A 23303-nucleotide genomic window follows, 5' to 3' on the forward strand; every position below is an offset into this window, starting at 1 on the left:
GCCACCGCCCCTGTTTGTTCGCTGTGTGTGTCCTGATAGCCTGGCAGCCTGGTTTGTTTGTTTATACTCTGTCTAGGTCAAAGCAGATGCCCTCACTCTTCTTCTGTCTTCTCACTCTCTTGCCAAGCCGATGAGTCTCTTGCAGGCCCTGTTGTTCTGACCTTTTCACAGGACTGTATGTGCTGTAAGGTAATGTCACAACATTCAATTCTCACATCCGCCGCACACCGGCAGACAGAGAAGCTGTGTGTCGTCTCTGGACTGTGTATTTTGAAGGTTCAAGGGTAACACTGGATGACATTTTTATTATTGCAATCAAGTAAATCAGACTAGTGTGGTTTTGGTCAATATAAACATTTGAAAGAAAATTCTGGGCAGTGCATTGCCAATATTTTAGGCCAATACTGAGGCTTATTTGGCAATATATTTTTGACATTGAGCTTTGTTTTATCTGTTAATTTGTTTCTCTTCCATAGAAAATATGAAATGGTCAGTTATAATGTAATTAAAAATCCACTTAATTAGCTTTGAAATAAATTTTGTTGTGCACTTGGAATCTAAGAGTTCAGAAAATGTTGAAATTAGTGTCTAACGCTGCTATATATCTTTGCATTCTGTTTGGGTCATATTTTTCAATCTCTCCAGTTTTCTCTATTCCGTTAGTTTTTTTTTTTTTTTTTGCTATTGTGTCACAGTATTTACTGCGGAACTGCTAAATAAGGTCATGGGCTTTCAGCTAACCAGTCTTCCCAGTCAGCCATTTNGGTCATGGGCTTTCAGCTAACCAGTCTTCCCAGTCAGCCATTTTTATTTCTTGCATCAATTTTGTAGTCAAAGTGCAGGGATGCCGATAATACAAATAGATAAGTCTAAATGTTCTGTGTATGGCTCGTTCTTTAAGTCATTTGTGCAGTGGAACGCTCTACGATCTGTTAGGGTCGATGGGATGTGAAGGATCTCATTTGTATTTAAACCTCACCAAAATAAGTTGCTCTCAGATGGGCATCAGAACAAGGCTAAACAAGGGACAATAATAGTTGCAGTTCCACTTTACATTGACAACAACTGAATGATTAAAAAGTGAAAAGAAAAATTTTAAAGGATGACATGTTCACTATAAAGTGAGTTGAATAAACCAGTTGTTTTTTGTTTCTTTGTTTTTTTACTTCTGTAACTCTACTGTTATGGTGGTGGACAGACCTCAGGTGTCTATATATTGTGATTTTCCAGTTCTTACAATTTGGGTCAAAAAAGGTAAAATACACAGAAGAAACAGACATTTCTTTCACTGAGTATTTTTACGCTCAACATTTTTATTTCCCCGTTGTTTTTATCGGTTACCGTAACACAACCTTTAGCTTGTTCTGTCTTCAAACACACCATGTAGCCAAAACTTTCAAAGATTTAATGACTAGAACAGCATCGACCAATAAAATGGGCCAACCTGTTCTTCTCTGTATTAACATACAAAGTGACAAGGGGATAGACGGATTGCAATGTTTTTGTCAATTATTGATTAAAGTATAATAAAATTAATATACAGTAACATTTTTTACGTGTTTAATGTGGATGTTATTGGACCTTTTGCTCATGTAGCATAGTTAATAAGCTAATTGCAGGTTAAAATTGTGATAGTTGAAAAGGAATGGATTTTTTAATCTCCTCACTGTAACACTGCATGTTTTTCATGACCCAAAGATTGAATTTGCCTCTCAACCATTACTCACAGCGCCCTTGTCTATACAGGCAGAGAAAACTGGTCAATTCAGCACTTTCTCCATTTTGCTATTAAAGGGATTTGCAACAATAGTAACAGCATGATGGATAGATTCAGTGGTATTTAAAGTTTTTTTTTATTTATTTATTTTTTAAAAACCCTTGGTATATCTTGACATCAGTAACCATCTCATGTCTACATCTAGCACTTAACTGAAATTACTTTCAGACTGATAGTTTGAAGATCAAGATATTTAAATCCGGTGTCAATTTTGAAGAGTATAAAAGTTAAATATCAGATGATATAACAGTCAGTAGATTTTTTTCTTACTTGGCTAGCTTAGAGTTTTTCCTCTTCAATTAAATACTGCTGTGGAAAACCTCACTAAAGGCACGGACACGAGTCATTTTCTATGTTCACTTATGTTGCTCTGTGCTTGTAGCATTGGGCTTGAAGCTGTTGTCATGCTGACATACATGCTACTTCTCATAGCTCGTTGTTGCTGCTGTGTTAATTTTATGACTTTTTCTTTCTTTCTGTGGATTGAAAGTCAAGAAATGATTCACTTCAGCCAGCTGACTGGCATTTTGCAACTACAGCTGGGATAGGTTGGGGTGCGCTGCTTTAGCTTAAAGGTTTCACCATTAGTATGAGTTTTCTTCTAGCTGTCTGTGATGAAATGGCTGTGAAACCATGTTGAGAGAATATTTAAAATGATTTTTTTTAATTTTTGTTTATTTGTTTGTTTCCAAAGTAACCAGTTAAAAACCAGACCCTTGTCTTACGCTTCACTTCGTAAACAACATGGACTTATTGAGAAATGATTGCTTGCTGGAGGCGTGTTCTTTGTCGAAGTTTTAAATTTTAACAAATTGTTAACATTTGCTCATGACTTGTGTTATTTGCCAGTTTGACACTATGAAGCTTACCAGACAAAATATTGTATTAGGGGAATCCAGCTCAATGGGAGAAATCCCAGATGGAGAACTAGAGGGAGATGAGAATCAAGGGGAAATGCATAGGAAGGCAACGGCCATGCTAGTTTTATAGTGGTCACAATCCTACTTTTAAGTTCTTTCTTTTCTTTCTTTCTTTTTTTTTAACAAAATGAACCAACAGAAACACTGCGCAATGCTTTTACGTTTTTGAAATCTATTATTTTTATGAACATGGATTGTGTTATAATAGCAGAGTTTGATGCAATTGCATCTCTACACATGCTATAGATTATTATTAGGTGCTTTTTGTTGCACAGGAAAAACAATTCGTCTGTTTCCTCAAGCACTAAAACTCCCCCACATTTTTTAAAAGAAAAATTAAGTACCCGAACACAAAGTTCCCTTTTCACTTCCTGTTGCAAACAGTGCAATGAAAAATAATTTTCCCCACTTGTACTTAAGAGTTCCCTCTGCTTGTTAGTGCAGACACGACAGTTGGTACACTTGAACTGTATGTGGCCACTACTTAACTTCTTGGCTGGAGGTGCCTCACAACAGATTTTCAGCTCTCTGCAGACAAGCCTGCGTCTGTTTCTGATGTGCAGCAGCCACCATAATCTCCACGCAAGACAACGGGCCTCATTGCCAGTCCGCTAGATCTCTACAGAAGAACAACTCCTGCTGTGACATACTACTCTAAAATAGCCGCATCCGCTTTCAGATGGGGGAAATCTCATGTGGATTATGACAGTGTGTGCTGAGACATAGTTGAACCAAAGCAGACATTCCCTCTAACACACTGCAAGATAATGTAGGTCAACATGCACTCTTATCCACACGTTGTGAAGATACATACTCTCTATTTGCTGTCATCACCTTGTAGAAAACCCAGACTTTGACTTCTTCTTTTTTTTTTTTTCTTTTTCCATGTCATGTGAATTTTGCATCATGCGCTTGTGAAAACACAGCATTACATTATTTGAGTTGGCAGGAATGTAACAGCACTCAGGCTACATGGAAAATTATATTCCTTATCCACTAAAAAATTTGTCTTTTTTTTTTTTTTTTTTACATTTAAAGGACTTTAAAATGTAGCAATATTATGAAGTGACATTTGTGATTTTGAAACCATATTTTCCATAGCTGTGTTTCCATTACAAAGCTGCGCAAATCTCTATGTTCCACGAACATCATTTCGCAATTGCAGTGTTAACATTAAGAAGTGAAATTAAAATTACATGACAATAATCTTCATGTAAATAAGGCAACTTGTTCAGATGCGTTTTGGTGAACAGTTGTGGATTCAACACGTTGGAATGGCACACAACTTTTTATGAACCGTGTGATGCTGTGACATCTCTGGTGGAGCCGACAGACATTTTTTGTCTGACAAATAAACAAAAAAAAAAACAAACAAACCATCAGCCTTCTACTACTTCCTGTCGTCTTCTTTGGTGTTTTCACCAGTAGTAAGGTCTGGCTGTTTTTCATGTGGCTCGTCTGACATGAAAATGGTGCTTCTGTTGCAGTTTTGCAAAACCCATCTGATTTGATACGGCTGAAAAAACCACATCATTCTATCGTAAAACATTTCTATCAAAAGTTTTTTGGGGTTTTTTGTAATTGGCTTGATTCCATTTAGTGAATTTATTTTTGGAATTTAATTTTGTCCAGTTTTATCTGCTTTTGATAATAGTGTTTCATAATAACAGTGTTCCAAAATGTGTTTCACCTTCTGATTGTCAAGCAGCAGAATGAATTCAGGACAGAGCTGACTGTTGAGTATCGTTGGTTATAAACCGAGTCTGGTGTAGCAGTGCACATTCTTATAATATCCAATGTTGGAATACTTTTTTTATTGTTTGTTTTTACTTTGTGTTTGTTTTTTAGATTTAGAAGAACCATCAATTGTTGCACAGAAATTTGCTGCTGTAAATCACAGAATACACCTCCAAGCTAGAAAATAATGACAGGCGTGCTCTATAAAACCCATCCAAGCTGTACAGAAAAAAAAGAAAATCAATACTCCTCTGTTGATACAACACAAGGAACGAAATAAGCAGCAATCGCAGTGCCACTTTGTTGTAAGCTTTCGCAAACGAAGACAAATATTTCGTCCCTGCTTGGCGTTTAATTCCCGGTCTCTGCACTTTTTCCCCATTTAAGAATCCCCTCCGTCCATGTAATCCAGGGCCATGCTGCTGACACACCGGAGCCACTGCGGGCAGCTCCAGACAAAGTCACATTAGCTTCTCTTGACCTCGCAGCTGTAATCGGCTCTGGGGAGAGGCAGGTGGTTAGTGTTTTGCAAGAGTCCCTTGCTCAACGTTAATAGTTTTGTAAGCACAGGGCTGAGACTGAAGAGCGAGGATGCAAGCGTTACAAGGGGCTTACCTGGAGATTAGAGTATCAGCAATTCCCCCACAATCCCACCCTACAGATTTAACCATGGTGACCCCTTTGCCGGACCCCTATGAGGAGGAGGTTCAGCTCAGAACCAATATATTTATGTTAAATTCAAACAGAAAATGTATTAATCTTGATCAGTGTTATTTTTGTTTCAATCTAAGGAACACAAAGCCAAACGTAGTATTTTGAATTCGTGTCAAACTGGCTGCATTTCCATTCGCCTTAACATTGTGCAAATTGGAATTATGAAAATAAATGCAGCAGTTTCAAAAAAACCTTCCGTCTTTTGATCTAAAGTTTTTGTGCTCAGATGAGGTGGATCAAATATCTCTGCCTCGTTGTTTACATGGGGGTCTGGGACAGAAAAGTTTTCATCCACATGAATCCAACAAATCCATCCTGAGCGTTGTTTTAAGCATGCCAAACCCACAGGGGGCAGTGTAGTGCAAAGCTAAAGCCTTTGTCAGCCAATCAGATTGTTTCCAGACAACCACGGCTTCCTGTTAGAAATTAAACCTACCATTTGTGTGAATGGAAATGCTGCATTATTTGTTACACAGGACCCTAAATTTATTTATTTATTTTTTTTCATTCTGAGTTTTCTAAAACCTTCTCTTTGGTTTGATTTTCCATGAATACTCATTTTTAGTGGTATGAAATTGCGTTTTTGACTGGATAAACGGCCAAAACGCAGAAAAATGCCTCAGTTTCCCCAGATATGCAGCTACGTATCGACCAGGCCCTAAAAGTGAGACCAGATAAAACTCCAAAGATTCTCTACCTCAATAAATTCTGTGCATCCAAAAGCTGCTGCGCACCGCTCCAGTTTCAAAGACAGATGAGAGCGAACGGGGAATTGGCAGCGCCCTTCTAATAAAATCACAACGGCAGCTGTGCCGTAGCAGCGGGAAAGCCGGCTAGCTCAATCCTAACTCAATCGAGGATCATCAACAATTGTCACTAAATCAGCCCCTTTAGTCTTTTACTTCTCTTTCAATTCATTACAAGTGAATGGGCCTTTATTGGCATGACAGTTTTAAGGGGGACTGTGGGAGTGTGTGGAAGCTTGTAATGTCGCATTGACACAGGCAATGTACTAAGGGATCGACGGCGTCTGGAGGCCAGAAAAGCGGCGCAAAAGTAACAGAGACACAGAGTAAGAGGTTTACCTCTCCACCCCCAAAACTTCATTGTACATCATGTATTTTATTGTCCTTCAATTCTTGATTTTTTTTCTTCCTTTTTATTGTATTTATTTTGGTTTGCTAATCTTCCTTTGGTCCCAGCTGCTTTGCCGCTTTATTTATGAGTTTATTTTCCTTTCCAAGTTCAACACGGCGTCCATCGAGACTGATGTTCAAACTGCCTTATTTTATCTTGTGTTTTCATTTCTCCCCAAGGACTCAGACAGTCGAAGTACATTTAGAGTGTGAAGCACCATTACATAAGACCAAACTCTAAGAAACACTTTCTCATTCCAACTTCTGTGGAGTAGCACTGTGCAACAAGATAATATAACACATTATATGTACCAAATTGGAAATGTGGAATCTGCACAAAGCTTATCTCTGCAGTAACCTCGATGTTACAGGACATGGTATTCAGCTGTGTTTTGTTAAATGTAGTCGTCACTGTAAGCTCTACAGGCAAGGAAGGGTGTATCATCTTCCATAATAAAGTTATGGGAGATGATAACTCCCATAGCTTTACCCTGGGTAATAGGGCAATAGGGTACTAGCAGTACCCAGGACTATGAGTACTGCTGGTACCCATACTATCTGGGTAATACTAGCATTAAGAGCATGTGAGTGGAAAAACTCCCAAAAGCCAGAAGATAATCCTAAATATTCAGAAAAGTCTGCCACAGAATAAGCGCTCCACACATTTAATCAACTAAAAATCATATTTATTTTCAAAAGATACTATATAATGAAAAAATTAACGTTCAGAATTCTTTTTCCATGTTGGTTTTAGACACAAGCCAGCATCACGCTGAAAATAGAAGACAGGTGATAAGACTTAAAAAAAAAAAATCTGAGTTAATTTATTATACGTCATATAAAAAAAATATTAACATGGATAAACTCACATTGAGTCTATCCAAGTTTAAGTAAAAACAAAAAGTTTACCACATTTCCAATTTGGTAAACAAAAAAAGTTTTTTTTGTGTTTTTGTTTTTTGTTGTTTTTTTTAACAAAACAAAAAGGCAAAATTAACTCTGTGGTCAATTTGCCTTTGACCACAGAGTCAGAGGCAAATATGCCTTTCACTCTGTTGTGTATTCATCTGATCTGCACTGCAAAAACAACATCTTACCTGGCATTTTTGGTCTAATTTCTACTGCAAATGTCTTAGTAAACTTGAATTAAGACACAATTTGTTTTAGTTCAATACTTTCTTAATCTTGATGAAATGGTACTAGTTCCAGTGGCAGAATATTTCACTTGTAACATGAGAAAAAATGCATCGCCATAAGTGAAATAATCTGCCAGTGGATATTTTTTCATCGATATTAAGCAATTGTCGTCTTTAAACAAACTCCTGTTTCTTGCTGGAAAGTTATTTGTAAGTTAGTTTTGTCTCATTTCATGTGAACTTGCACTAGAAACCAGACAAAAAAATACTTGGAAGGATTTTGTGTTTTTGCAGTTTGTCTGTGCAGCTTATCTAGAATTGTCAGCACCAGGCCGTCTTTCTGCAGTGTTTTTATGTGTGTGTGAGATAGATTTATGGGTAATGCATGCAGTAAGAACATGCCCATTTATTCACACTGCTTGTTTTTATTGCCTGATACATGACATAAAGTTCATAAGTGGTATATTGCGCCAGAGTTCTGTAAAGTTTTTCATCCCTGTATACTTACTGTTGAGAAATATCAACTTTCTTGGCGCATTGCACAATTGTTCAACTCCCTTTAAAGAAGAAGAAGAAAAAAAGCATCGACATGGAGTTTTAAAAAAAACCACACGAGTCACACTACTGAAAGTGTAAAATAAGGCTTTGACTGGGTATTCCTGCCAGACTTTTCAAATTAAAATCTGTGTCTTTCAAGTCGACGCCTCACCTTTTAAATCTCTGCTCTCATCCTCCTTCCTCTTCCTCGTATATGATAAGCCGACTGCCAAGACTTCTTACATCTCGTATCTCCCTCAGCCCCTCTCCCTCAGCCCCTCTCCCTCGGTATAAACTTCAACTCTCTCTCTCTCTCACTCTGCCTTTCTCATTATCTTCTCCCTCTCTCTCTCTCTGTCTCCCTTCTCTCTGTTCCTAGCTTTGCAAAGATAAGACTCATTCCCCCCAGTGAGTTCTTGGAGTCGATAATAATGTGCTGCTATCATCGATAATCTGTCAGGCCCCCTTTTCCTGTGACCCGGTCTTCACTGTACCTCTCGTCCCCTCCTCCACCTCACCCCGGCAATCACATAGGGGGGATAAAAAAAACAAAACACACATCTAGTCACACACTGATGCTAATTTAGATGGACGAAGTTGAATCGTTCCAATCTTTTTATCCGGCGCTGGATGTTGGTCCTGATCAAGGCGGCGTTTCATTGATCAGGATTGGAATTCCTGAGTGCATTCAGCCTCCTATCTCTGTTGTTTTAACTCAGGTGAACTGGAAAGGCAACACATCCGCCTTCAAAAAGTGAGGTAGGGATGTGAAAGCAGCCGATTGGAATTTCACATGGACCAGTGGATTAATGAGGTTAGGGTGGCCATTTATCGTATCACTTATCGTGATAAAATGATTTATTGTCGTCTTGATAAATTTCAGTTATATTGATGGTAAATGTTATTTTTTTGCTATTTTCTCCATTGTTTGTTCCACGGGAAAATATGAAAAATCTGGTTAAATACAGTTACTGTGTGCAGTTTATTGATAAAATTACTCTTATAAGTAAGCAGCATCCTAAAGAAGCCAACTGTTGAATATTTTTCAAGAACAGTATTTGTGTCTGTGGTGCTATGAATGCTGAGCGATGCAGATATAGTTACCTGAAAATTAAGTAATACATTTTTTTTCATCATAATCTTTATTATCACAATAGCACCACAAAATACCACGATAAAATTCAACATCCATATCGCCGACCCAAAAAACCCGATCTGATATCGAATGACTCCAGGTTTCCGATTCGCAACAGAAAAGTGATATTTATTTCCTCATAAATATAATTTTTAGTTTTGATTTATCAAACTTTCACCTTGATAAACTACATAAACCAGAAATAACAGATCACATGTTCATCTTGCCTCATATGGACGTGATTGTGATTGTTTCTTACTTAATGGAAACACGGTAATCACAAAATAGTTTTTTTCGACATTCCCAGTAACTTGGCAACGTTTTGCGCACATTTGCAGTGGAAACACAGCAAGAGGGGGTCTAGAAAATGGCAAGAGACCTCAACAAGTTAGCAGTGCTGGTTCTCCTCGTTGAAGTATCAGCAAAATTCCCTGTAGATAAGTGGTGCTTATAAAATATCTACAAAAATATTTAAAAAACTCTCCTCTGAGGCAATTTTGAAGTACAAATGCCCTCTCTCCCTATTTCAGCGGAACATGTCAGACGTTGGAATACTTTTTCTGCTGTATTTTGTTTCTAGGACGTCAGACATCAGGTTTGCTCATAAAATCTATGATCTCATGAAATTCACCTCGTCTTGTGAGGTTTTTGTTTTATCATTGGGGCCTGCAATATCAATGCATAGGGAGAGCAGTGACTGACTTGCTTCGCAAGTCACAATAGGTGCATGGCATGCACCTATAGAATGTCTCTTTGTTATTATAGTTTTATTTTTCTTCCGTCGCCGTTAATGCGGCCCGTACCACTGCGCGCAGTGCACCCCCACAAAAGTGTTATCAAAACGTTCAGCTTGATCCCGAGAAGGGAGCTATTACTTTTAGTGGGATTCTGAGTTAAAATGACGACATAAATTGATAAAAACAAGAAAAATCGAGGCTGAGTATCTCACAGAATCGGTAATCTTTCTCTCTGAAACACACACACAGCACAGTAGATTTCTGACTCCAAAACTCTTTTAACTCCCCCTCACAGGCACAAATATTGCCCTACTGGTCTTAAAGTCGGTCATGACATAGATACACATGCCTGCTCCCTTAAAATGTTTTCAAAATTGTGCTAGGGCTTATGGTTTTTTTGTCAGGGTCCTTGAGATCGACGCTGGGTGTCTCACAAGTATAGAAACTCTGCCTCCAGCATACTGTCTGACAGAGAGCCAGCCCAAGTGCAGATAATTAATTACCATAGCAAAAGGGCCCAGAGAGAGGCACAAACAGGCACAGTGACAAGTCTCACAATGCATTGTGGGAAGAATACTTTGTGTTTTATTTACCATTGTCATAGCAACTGAACTAGCGGGCGCTGGGAGGAAAAAGAGCAACAGCGGTTCTAGTTAACTGAGGTATAAACCTACTGTACAGGAGCTGAATTGCAATCTGTTTATATGTACAGATTGCTTAATACACCGTCAGTTATCAGCTTTGAAATAAAACGGTTCTGGAAGTTATTGGAAAGTAGTATTGACATGTTTAGATTGTTTTTTCGTTACATGAGTCGAATCTGTTTAGCTATATTGTGTCTTTTTGTGAAAATGTTGCGTCAGACGAGTGTGCTTTATATTCAAAGTCTATGTGAAGTATTTGATGCGCTGGACATGTCAAACGCTCCAAACGGTTCAAATGGTGCCGCGCTAGATGCTCGAAGAGCGCCGCAACGGCCCTCAATGCGCCTCCACATAGTTTGAATGTAAACCAGATGCGCCTGACGGTCAAAATGTGTTTGGTGTGAACGCACCATTATATGTCCAGGGTCATATTAGGTCCACCATATTAGGACCAAAGACTTGTCCTAATATGATGGATTCATTTCTTTGGGTCAGGGGTAATGTTTAGAGGTAAAATGTGAATTAAGGTTTAGTTAATGTTAGGAATAGACTAGTATTGGTTAGGCTTAGGCAAAATCGCAGCTACTAAAATGAAGGGAAATCAATGCAAAGTTCTAATATGGGTCGAAATAGTTTCGTCAAGCCTGCATAGAATTTTGTTTTCTAAATCATTCTATAAATAATGATGATATAATGTTAGGTTGTTTTTCTGCCAATTCCTTAGCTGCAGTACACTAGCAGTCTAATGTGTTGAATATACTGAGACACATTCAACACATTAGAAACCAATCAGAACCAAAAGTTTGCCTTTTGGTTCTGATTGGTTGTTTCTGGGCAGTAGCAGAGCCAAATGAATTTTCACAAATTCTCTGTTTCGTATTCTATTGTCAACTGTTTAACAAATATTCATCCATCATATGTTAGATGTATCATCTAACACAGGGGTGTCCAAAGTCGGCCCTCGAGGCCTGGCATCCTGCATGTTTTAGTTCTCTCCCTTGTTTTACACACCTGCATCAAATGATGGCTCGTTAGAAGGCCTAAGCAGAACACTGATTTGATGAGGAGGTTGTTACAACCACTAGGGAGAGAACTAAAACACGCAGGATGCTGGCCCTCGAGGACCGACTTTGGACACCCCTGATCTAACATATGTAGATGACAAATTTGTTGGTAACAAATTTGAGGCACAAATTTGAGGCTTTGTCAAATTTGTGCAAAGTCTCAAATTTTCATAATGCAACGTGTTAGCAAAACCTGGGCTTGGATAAGTTACCTAGGTTAGTGCCACTTGGGTGTGGGTCGGTGTAAAGGCCGAGCCGGGCTTAGCTTGGCCTTCGTGCCAACGCCAACATGAAGACCCTCCATGCAACCAGTTGAGGTTGATTGCATTGATGTCAGTCTTTCCTCGGACCTCCATGTTTGTGTGGAGGTTTGGCTTTGCGTGGACTCCTCTGTTTGCAACCTGAGTATGGGTCGGCGCAAAGGCTGAGCCAGGCTATTCATGAAGACCCCTCGTTGATTCAAGGTCCATCTTTCCTCAGACCTCCCTGGTTGATTGGAGGCCCATCTTTCCTCAGACCTCTCTGGTTGATTCAAGGTCTGTCTTTCTTCAAACCTCCCTGGTTGATTGGAGGTCCGTCTTTCTTCCGACCTCCCTGGTTGATTGGTGGTCTGTCTTTCCTCGGACCTCCCTGGTTGATTGGAGGCCCATCTTTCCTCAGACCTCTCTGGTTGATTTGAGGTCTGTCTTTCTTCAGACCTCCCTGGTTGATTTGAGGTCCATCTTTCTTTAGACCTCCCTGGTTGATTGGAGGTCTGTCTATCCTTGGTCTCCTCTGTTTGTAGGGAGCCTTCTCTTTGCAGGGGAACCTCTGGTCGGGTGGAGACTCTAGGATGGTTGTTTTCTAGAGCAAGTTTCAACTCCACCTTCAGGTCCGCAACCTGACCCTGCAGAGCTTTCACCGTTCCCTCCTGAGCCTTAAATTTGGAAGCTTGCTCAGAGTGACTTTTGAGCTGCTCCTCATATTTGAGTCTCACTCGGTTATTCTTCAACCATTACTTCAATCAGACCTTTATTGCGGGAGGCGTATTTTGCAGCCTCCCACTTGAAGTACTCCAGCTGTTGAAGAACGTTCTTGTCAGTTGTAACTTTGGAAGAGCAAGAAACCTGTTCACGTTTGACTTGCAGGTGATGTTCTTTTTCCAACATTTTTTGCAGTCTTTGAATCTCCTCCTGCTGGGATTTGACTTCAGCCTGACACACAATCCTTCTGTCTCTTTCCTCGTGGAATTCAGAATTCTTTCTCTGCAGTTCTGTTTTAAGATCGTCTACCTGCTTTGTCAAATCTTTGACATGTTGGCTAGTCTCTGCCACGTCTTCCACTGAGGGGGTGATCTTGAAGCCAGCAGAGGGTGTTGTTTCCTGCTTGACTTCCAATGATCTTGGACTCTCAAAGTCGCCGGAAGGACTTGATTCCCCCTGGATCTCTGATTCATCTTCCGGCTCAATGGGGCTGTCATCTTCAACAGGGAAAATGACAGCGTCGTAGTCGACTTGGATGTTGAGGTCTACCATGTCGACCCATGAAAGCTTAGCTGGAAAAGCTTCATGTTCGCAAACAATCTATTGTTGCTTCATGTCTATATTCTAGTAACTTCTTGCTTCTCTGAACATCGAATATGCTCTGAAGGGTGATGTGTCGCCCTTATTATTATTATTATTATTATTATTATTAAAATTTGCCTTCTTTCTGAATACAGATGTGTTTTTCATAGAAATACTTTTGCACTCTTTCTATGTTGTTGTGGCATTCACATTTACTCATTTGCTTGAGTAACTTTATGAAAAAAAATATTTTTTTGAAGTAGTTTGACAGCACAGTGCCGGTTATGTTTACTTGAGTTATGTTATGAAGAAGTCTCTTTTCTCTTTAGCTTGGTTCTGCTGTGATGTGGATCTCATCACAGCATCTCGTTGATTAAACTCCAACTGAAACGGCGAGCCCTAAGCAATTTTTCATTCTTAAGCTATTCATAAACTGTTCTTTTGTTTATTGTAGGTAAGACTAACAAGGGAAATAGGGTCTTAAAAATCACACATGAGTGCGTCATTGTCGGGAAGCGATTAACGGGCTCGGTAAACCGCCACCATCTGTCACCTTCAGCAGACATTTCATTCATTGCAAACTTAATTGGACTTTAACTTTTGTTTGTTTTTAACGTCACCTGGCGAGAAACTGTCTAAACTTGGAGCGAGCTGGTGGGTTTCAGACAGAAGGTCTTGTCAGTGTGCCTGTGACAGCTTATTTACAATCATATAAACCGAATTAAAGAGGTGGCTTTATGCAAAATTGACTTTTTTTAAGCCTTACATCTTGTTATAATGTTCCACCCTAATGCTGCTTTGAGTCTTTCTAGCACTTTTGAGAAATCATTGAATCTCATAATTATGGAGATATGGCTTAAAACCAGTCAGATTCTTTCCATACTAAATCCTATTTCAAAAGATTCATTTTTCCTTTTCTTTTCTTTTTCCTTTTGTACAATTCAATAAGTGCCTTTTATTTCAATTTTTGATATTTTTCAAGTTGGAGTTGTCTTAAAATTACTACTTTTTTACTCCTAAAATTACAACATTATTCTGGTAATATTATCACTTTTTTCTCTTTTATAAAAACATTAGAGTAAAAAAATAAGAATCTTACCCTAATCTAATACCCAGTCATAGATTTTACTGAATTCAAAGTCCTAATAAGCATAAGCTGTAGAACCTGCTTGTCAATCAAGATGGCTGTCTTGGGCGTGCTGACAGCCAAGTGCACTAGTAAAAAAAAAAAAAAAAAAAAAAAATCCCAACTTTCCAAAAGTTACATCTTCAAAATCCCATAAAACTTCACTTTATCGGCCCCAGTCCTCACCATGACGGAGAAACATTGTTGTGATGTCCTGCTGAAGGTGGATTGTCAGAAAGAGTCGTGGCTTCTTAAAGAGACAAGAGACTAATTTCAAGGCGTCAGATGAACATTTTATTTTTTTTTTGTTTTATAACAATTGCAGGTAACAGTTACTTGTTTGTGCTAGAAAATTGCACTATGTGCCTGGAAATACATAATAACCCTTATTTAATGTTTAATTTGAAGGCAATTAGAGCATTCTGGTCAAACAAGTGATTAGCTGTTAGGTATGTTTTTAAAGACAAGGCAGAAGAAGCATCGGCTCAAGTTTCTACTGCTGAGGGGATGGGGGGGTTGCCCCCCATTTAGTTCCGCCCCTGGTTTGACTTCAAATAAACAGCCTGTTTGTATTTTTTTCACTCGGCCTGGATGAAGTCTTAAAAAAAAGAAGGGTAAACACTAAATTAGAATGCGGCAGCTGCATTGAAAGCTGCTGTCTAGTCTTTGCTGATAGCTCAAAAGCTTCTCCAAATAGACAGCAGCTTTAGATGTCGTGAACAGAGACTGTTTTTGAACAACCAATCATGTCATTACTTTCACAGCTTCTCCTTTTTAAACCTACTATTTGGCAAGTGTGTGTGAATTCTGCCTCTAAGACCTGTTCTAGCTGACTGGAAGAGGAAGAAAGCCTTTCTTTAACTGCGTGAACACCCACACTGTAATTTACTACCCTAAAAACATCACTCTTCTTTCATCTAATGTTAGTGTGTAATGAAATTGACTGGGCTGCTTAAAACATGTTTCTGATCAATACCTCTGCACTCTTAAGGTCCTTACGTTTTTTTTTGTTTTGTTTTGTATTTTTCTATCAGGCATAATAAGGAGTAAGTACAGCTTAAGAGGGTTGGATGTTTTTGTACATCGAAGAGAGTGATGCACAGAACACGCCGTACCTTTTAAAAGAGAGTGACGACTGACGCGTTGTGTGATGATGGGAAGCTGAACAGAAAAATCTCAGGATGGTGTGAGCTGTAGAAGTAGCTAAGTTTTAGAGTATCATGAGTAATGCGTTTGAAGAGAAGAAGGCAGTCAGGATCTTTGAAGAATTCTGATTTGTTTACAGTTACAGCAAGTTCATCAATGGTACAAGGTAATTTTGAGTTATTTTGGGCAATGATTAGAGTCTGTGATGGTCAGAGTATGAATATTTTGTTGTAGTCATTATAAAAGTGTCCATGCATTTGTAAAAGTCTTAAATCTTAACATTTTGTTTTTAAAATTAAAGACTTAAAACGTCTTAAAATGGCCTTAAATATGTTAATTGCAGATCTTAGTTTTTTTTTTTTGTTTGAGTCCTATGCATTCATCTTCATTCGTTCTATAACTTGAGGCTACCAGGAACTAGCTGCTAACATACTGTTGCTAGCCAGCTAGCTTTTTAGTCTCTATCATGGACGCAAAACCAGGCTGCAGCAGGTTCCCCCATACATCCTCCATATTTAGTTTTTTTTTTTTTTTTCGGCCTTAAAAAGCACTCGAGGTGGCATTATAAAAGGTTTTAAAAGGTCTTAAATTTGTAAATCATTAACAATTGCTGCAATAAATCTACTTATCGTGCACATTACAAACTACATTTTTGAAAATAAACTACTAAACTCATAAGAAATTACACTTTATTTAATCCAGTTGTTGAAGGCATAGTATTCTGTCATCACAGAACTAACAAAGAAAGTTTAGAATAGTGCAGAGCAAACAGTTATGCTGAGTGGTTTCCACTTCAGGAACCTTTTTCAGGTGCTTTCATGAGGTCTTTATTCACGCCCACACAACAAAATGCTTTTATGTAGGTTGTGCTAGCCAAGCTGGCCTTTCAGTTTGTACCGTAGATCCCATCAGTACTTAGAAGCACATCTCTTAAATGTGCTTCTTTCATAGTTTTACTTGAATGTGTATCTTTATCTTCCAAATAAGTCGTGTTTCTGCTGATCCAGCTTTGTTTTCCAGTTCTGTTGTTTCAACATTTGCTCCTCATTGGTTTAATATTTTCTCCTCCTCGTGATTTTTTTCACAATCCAAATGTTCACTAAAGTCTATAGTTCTTTTTTTTTTTACGTAGATTACAACTCTGAGGTCCTTATGGAAAATCTCTTGATGTTTCTGTAGCACACAATCAAAACTGAAATATGGAGTGAATGTGACACTAGAACCTAGAGATGGGAAGCTCGATCCAAAATATTTTTGATTTGCTCTCAAATTATATTTATGTGAAAAATACCCCAAAATGTATATGTTCCGTTTGTTGTGGTAACATGTTAAGTTTTTTATGGTTACCTATAAACTTTGACCAAATTCTGACCTAGGTTTCAACAAAATAACTCAAAGAAATCTACAAAAACACCCAAAGGTCAGACGTTTGGTATGTCGAACCTAAATAAAAACTATTGCTGGCCATCGGCAGCTGCGATACTGGCCTTCTATTTACTTGGTACCACATTAGTGCCAAAATATGCAGTATTACACATGTATTACACACCTATCTGAGATGCTACTGGCTGGTATGTGTGGAGTACCCAACCAGGAGGGCCATTTCTTTTTCCTGTTTGGCTGTTTCCCCAACAGCACAGAGGAAGGCTGTATAGCTTCTGTGTTCCTGCTAAAATGGCTTCCACTGTTTGCATTAATGCATATGAAGACATATTTTGTGTTTAAGCAATTAAAATAGACATTTTTTTCCAAAAGTGAATCTTAAGTACTTGTGGATTTTAGCTAATTTAGCTGATTTTCTATTTGTGGTGGTCCAGAATACCTGGACTGCTCTGTATGCAGTTTCTACTGGCAGGTTTTGTGCAAATCCTCCTGTCATTTTTTTTGCCAAAAGTGATTATTTTTCTTCATCTTTTGGCAAAATAAGAGGTATTTTAATTTATCTATTTTGCCAAAATCACTTTTGGAAAAAATACTTATTTTAGGATGTTGACGACATGCTAAAGATTACTTAGTATCACAAAATAATTACACGACCGCTGGTTTTCCTTGGGGTGGTAAAGGTAAACTGCCACATGAAACACCAATGGTAAAATGTTTATTTGCTTTAATATCCATAAAACTGTCTGGGCTTTCTAGTGCCCAGAGTTTTTGTCAGTGTTCAGCGGGGGGGCAGAAAGTCGGTGTTCTGTGAAAATGCCAAAGATATCCCACTGATAATAGGTTTACCAGATCAGAATGCCAGGCCCCCATGAAACCATGTTTTTATTGTATCCAAAGGAATGCTGCATTTCATCTGAGAGGATAAAGCTTTATGTGCTGCTGCAATTTCCACCCTTTATATAAAACAGGCCACATCGTCTGCTGGCTTTCAGAAAACATTCAAAGAAATGTTGGTGTTCACTGACTGGCGTGGACACCAACTGTGTGTGCGTGTGTGTTTGTGTGCAAAGCAGGCCGGCTATACTTGGACGATATAAAGTACCACTTTGAACTGTTTTTTGTTTGTTCTCTTTTCTGGAATCAGTTATTCCATTTCTTGGTACCCAGTGGGCTTGAATTACACCATCAGAAGACAGTAATGAATAGCTGCAGAAAGAGGCTGGAAAAGGAAAGGTTATCTTTTGTTTCTGTATTCTCTCTGGTAACACTTTATTTGAAGGGGTGTGCATAAGACTGACATAATACTGTCATAAACATGACAACACCTGTCATGAACATAAAGAAGTCTTTATGAATGTTTATGACTGTTGTCATGAAGTGTCATTCGGTAAATAAAGACACTCTTAATGCAAAGTTGCTCTAAAAGTTGCATTAAAAGTCCATTAAAAATGCCAACTTTGCATGATTTTGTAAATTCTGATAATTTAATCCAAACTTAGCACTTTTAATGGACTTTTAATGCAAATTTTAGAGCAACTTTGCATTAAAAGTGTCATTATTTACCGAATGACTGTTGAAGACAATTGTCATGAACATTCATAAAGACTTCTTTATGTTCATGACAGGTGTTATGTCATGTTTATGACAGTGTCATGTAGGTGTTATGCACACCCTTTCAAATAAAGTGTTGCCTTTTCTCTTTGTTAAATTATTACGTAAAGCCGATTTGCAGAGCTTCATTTTAAAGCCGTAACACGGCGTTCCCAGGCCAGCCGACAAACTTAAGGGTTAAAACTGATGGAATCAGTTCTCATTGTCGCAGTTGAATGATAAAGAATCATGTCGTTCGACCTTGTGTCGTCACCAAGGTGACGAACCGCCTTCTCCAGGCCAGCCTGTTGTGTGACTGGTCTGAATTTCATGGTTGTGTTTTATTTAAGTGGAAAAGAAGAGCTACTCATCAACCCAGACACCTTGTGGAGGAAAATGTTTTGGTAAACCACACTTCCTGAATCGGAGGTTCGACTGTCCTGTCCAGAACCTCTGAATCAACCTTACTTGTGTGATGAAAATTCAAATTTGTCTAGGAATATTACATTAGACGTTTGCAAAGGACAAAAACACAAACCAAGACAGCCTCAAATTGGATTAATACTACTAATTCTGTCTGGTGTTTTTCTATTGTTTCTATAATTTTTGCCACAACCACTAACTTTGACGAGATAAAAAAAACTTGTACAAATATCGGTCGTACTTGACTCCGAGTCTCAGGTGTCGGCTTTGTAATGTAACTTTTGGTGAATAAGTACCGTAAATACTTTTTCCGATAAGTGGCAGCAACATGGCTGCTTTGAAAAAAATAAAAATAAATACAGTAGCCTATCAGGAGAAGTCATTGATTGCTATGTTCATATCCCTCCTGCACACTAAAACCACTGAAGCTGTGAACTGTTTATTTTATTTATTTAGTTTTTTACATCACCGGATCATAAACAAAGTTTGTGCATGTTTGTAGTGAAAACACGGCTCTTGTCAGAACTGAACAGCCAAACACACACACACACACACACGCGCGCACACACACTTCCTCAGTCTCTCTGTCATTGTTGTTCTCAGTATCATTATCATCTCAAAGCAAATTCGCCCTTCATCCTGTGCTGTCCTCTTCATCATGCAGCCTCGTATTAAACAGTGCATTGAAAAAAGTTGAGACTTATAGTAGTTTTCTACCTTTAATATTTTTAACCCGATTGTCTTCAGTTGTCTTTGTTTTTATCTCACTACTCTCACTTTTTTCATTTCCTTCATCGCCAGCTCAGTTTAACATGCTGACGTTGCTTGCACTGGATGTCAAAATATATTTTCTTTAAAAAAAAATCAATTTTACTCATCAAACACATCTGTTTTCTGAATTTATACAGTAACGGTTGTTTTGTTATATTGACTTTATTGTTTTCTCACTAAATCTTGTATGAAAGATAAAAGCCCTGCAGTGTCAGCTGTTGTCTTTAGCTCATCATCCAGCTGAGCGGCTTGACTTTGACAGGAGAGTCAGGACCTTCACACTACAAGTTATTACATTTGCCTGACCTCCCTCTGAAACCTGCCTGGCCATTAAAGCAAATGACTCAGACCACCGGCGTCATTCTCCTGTGAAGATGGACGTTCATGAGCCAGGAGTTCTGCCAGGATGAGGCCCAGCGGTGAAGTCCACCTCCGGCTCATTTCCCGTTCACACAGGTTAACAAGCAGCGCTGACCTGGAGCTCTTCACCTCGGCTGCTTTGACGACTTACACAAAGAGAGCAACGCGCTCCGTTTGGCTTTCAATAAAGAAAACGACTTCTTTTTTTCCTGTGACTCATTCTAAAACAAAACGCCATTAAGAATTACATCAGTGACTCCATAACGTACTGCGATTTTAAGTTTTTCTATTCAGGCAGTGCAGCAAAGCAGTGAAAGCTGGAAATACGTACGTAGCAGTTCCATTTGTTTTATTTTAGATTATGTAAATGTTGGTAACGATGGCAACCACTCTCATATAGTTGACCTTTCTGCTTTTAATGGAACGGGGTATTAAGTATTTTCTAGGCACAGAGACATTTGATAACATAATTAACTATGTTACCTTCAGTTGGTATGAAAATGAATTGTATATCAAAAGTAACTTCAAAGAAATTTGAATTTGATGCCTTAAAATGATCCTCTGTCTCTTTAAGAAGCTCCCACCCTTCTTTGGAGTTTGCTTTGAGTATTGGGGCTCTGTCTTGTTGGAACAGGTGGGGGCCAACCCCAAACAGCACTGAGCACAACGTTTGTTCTCTGCTCTATCAAACTTCACATTTGACAAAGAGCAATCAGAGAAGCACAGTTCAACTGAAAGCTGTCAAATTTGGACACCCATGCTGGGTTGTGGGATGGAGAGATTCAGAATGCTTCTCCACTGCTCTGTCCATCCCAGCCTGTTGCAGATCTACGCTTTACCTCCACTGACAGCTCTCTGGTTTTGCCATGGCAGAGATGATGACTGGAGTTTCAGACCAGCTCGAGTTGCAATGAGGGCTACGCTCACTCTGCAACCTGAAGTCTTACTGCCAGCTGCATCTGATCGTTTCAGGTCGGATTGTTTTCGAATGCGACCCAGGCCACTCGGACTAAATCCGGTACTAAATCCGGTTAAATGCATCTGATGTTTTTAAGTGTGATCTGAGTCTATACGGTCGGGTCACACTCATCCCACCGCTCCACCGTTAGCATCCATGGTTAGTTCTGCAAACACTCAACCCCACAAATAAAGGTACGATATACTCAGAGCTCAGAGCTGAAGTATAAGCATTATTTATTTGTTGTGTCCTTGTCATTTATTTTCAACCTTTTATCACCACTAAACTTTAAACTGTAGGTGGCGGTGTGTATTTTTTTTCCCATGCAGTTTTTAGAGACTTCTCATCATCAATGAGCGTTAGCTCCTTGGCTGCTATAGAACTCGCATTGTATATGGTATATTATGCAAAGTGTATTCTGCTACTGATGAATCTATTTGTTTGGTTATGATTGGGTAAGTTGTGCTGCTTCCTACAGCATATAAACAGGGGGGAGAGTGATATGAAAAAGGCTTATTTTAAATGCAAGCAAAGCTTTCTTCCCCTTGGTAAATCCACTAGTTAGCTTAGTGAGAGGATTAAGAAAGAAAAGTCTCTCAGTTGCCTCCAAAGCCCTTTGGGATTTATTGTTGAAGAAACTCAGCTTTCCCACTGCTTCCATCTGAACTCAGTTGGAATACTACACTGCTGTTCTGCTTACCTGAATTCTCCTTTTTTTAGGTACTTATGATTAATTGTGGCTATTGTATTATTTTTGTTTGGTTTATTTCGGAGGAAAATTTGTCTTCCCCTGTGTTCGATATTGTTAATTATCTTAAATGTGTTGTATCAGGGGCTACGCAGGAAGGCGCAAGGACAGAAACACTACATTCTCTTAAATTTAGTGAGAAAAATCTGCGGAGAAGAAAATAATTCAAAAATCGTCTTCATTCTCCAGAATTGCGCCAAAGAATCCAGAATGGGCGCGCCCAAATTAGCAAATATTTGTAATATTTTTAAATGTTACAGAAAACTAGTCGTTTTAAACCTGATGCAGTCCTGCAGCAGAAAACCTAATGAAGTGAGAGAAATGTGCTGGAGGAACCTCTGCGTTCAGAATGCTGAGCTCTTGTTGTGTTTTGATAAAAGACAATGTGTTTGGCCTTGGCTAGCGGTTCTCATTTTAGCACCTGTTCCAAAAAAACAGCAAAAAATAAACACACACACATTTCTCTCCACAATCGGCTGTGAATCACAAACCGTCCTGACAAGATGAGAATCCTGCTGGAGTTTTGAAGCCAGTGGCTATTTGAAATCCACTCTAATGAAAAAGACCTCTGGGATAAAAACCAATGGGTTGTAAAGATAACAGGAAAATAAATTGGATAAAAACGACAAAGCTTCAAATAGTGAGAGAATCCTGCTTTCTGAGAGCAAAGTCCTCTCTGCTCTTTTTGCACTTTGATTTAAGGCAGTTCAGATGTGAACTGTCGGGTTAAAATCCTGCTGTTAATGCCGTTCATTCATCAATTTATCATTTATATCGGCAGTTCTTTTAATTACACACACGAAAAAAACCCAGAGCAGACCAAGCCTGGCTTTCAGAGTGAAACGATAAAACTCCCCGTCTGCAGGCAGGGATTTTATCTGCTCAATAATACACTTAGACAATGTCAGTTTTAGTGAAATAGTTCACAGAAACACAGCAAAAGATATTGCAAGATTGCATTAATATAAGACAAGCCGCAGATTCTATAATGATTTTTTGAGTAGAAGCAGGTCAATAATTGTGGTTCTAGTTTAATCATTTCTGTTTCTCAATTCTAGAATTGATACACCAGGCTAAGAAGACCATGTAAATATATGTTTTTTCTTTTTTTTTTAATTATGTGAAAATTTTAATTTAGAACACATCTGCTCAACACTACAGGTACCAACTTTCTGTAATAGTTTGAGTTTCCTCTTCTTCTTCAGGCTCTTATCCTAGTTGTTGGTGGATGTTCCTGTCAATAAAAGATGATTTGAATGCCTGGCAGTTTGAAAGAATTCACTATTAAATCTGGAGAAAAGTTTATACATGATTGAAGGATGAGTTTAAGAGGATCTATTTTCAGGAACTCGACTTGTTGTGGCTGATCTGATTGACTGTCTTTGCAGCCACACGTCTTCTGTGGGGATTTGTTGAAGTTTTATCCTAACAGCTCCACTTATCATAAAATCTTAATGTTAAAAGCCAGTGGAAGAACGCTCCGTCATATTAACGCATTTGAATTCTGCTTTCTTTTTCTTTTTCTTTTTTTTTTTAACCCATTTATTTATTCATGTATTGGAGGTGGCATGATGTGGGGTGTTTTTCCAGGTTTTTTTTTATGTGTCGCTGGGACACAAATTCCCGTGAGGATACCACATGCTGCTTCCGCCAGACTGACTGAAATTCTGACTTCAAGACTCTGAGCTAGTGCAGAGCTGGGCTTACAATGTTTCAT

The 23303-nt window shown here is 38.6% G+C and overlaps 1 protein-coding gene across 7 annotated transcripts in view; it reads left to right on the plus strand.

The window, feature by feature from the left end:
* nrxn2b (neurexin 2b) overlaps positions 1–23303 on the plus strand; it is a 703630-nt gene that overhangs the window by 22652 nt on the left and 657675 nt on the right. The window lies entirely within an intron of this gene.

This window comes from Poecilia formosa, unplaced genomic scaffold (assembly GCF_000485575.1).
Source record: "Poecilia formosa unplaced genomic scaffold, Poecilia_formosa-5.1.2 Scaffold73, whole genome shotgun sequence".
Taxonomy (NCBI): domain Eukaryota; kingdom Metazoa; phylum Chordata; class Actinopteri; order Cyprinodontiformes; family Poeciliidae; genus Poecilia; species Poecilia formosa.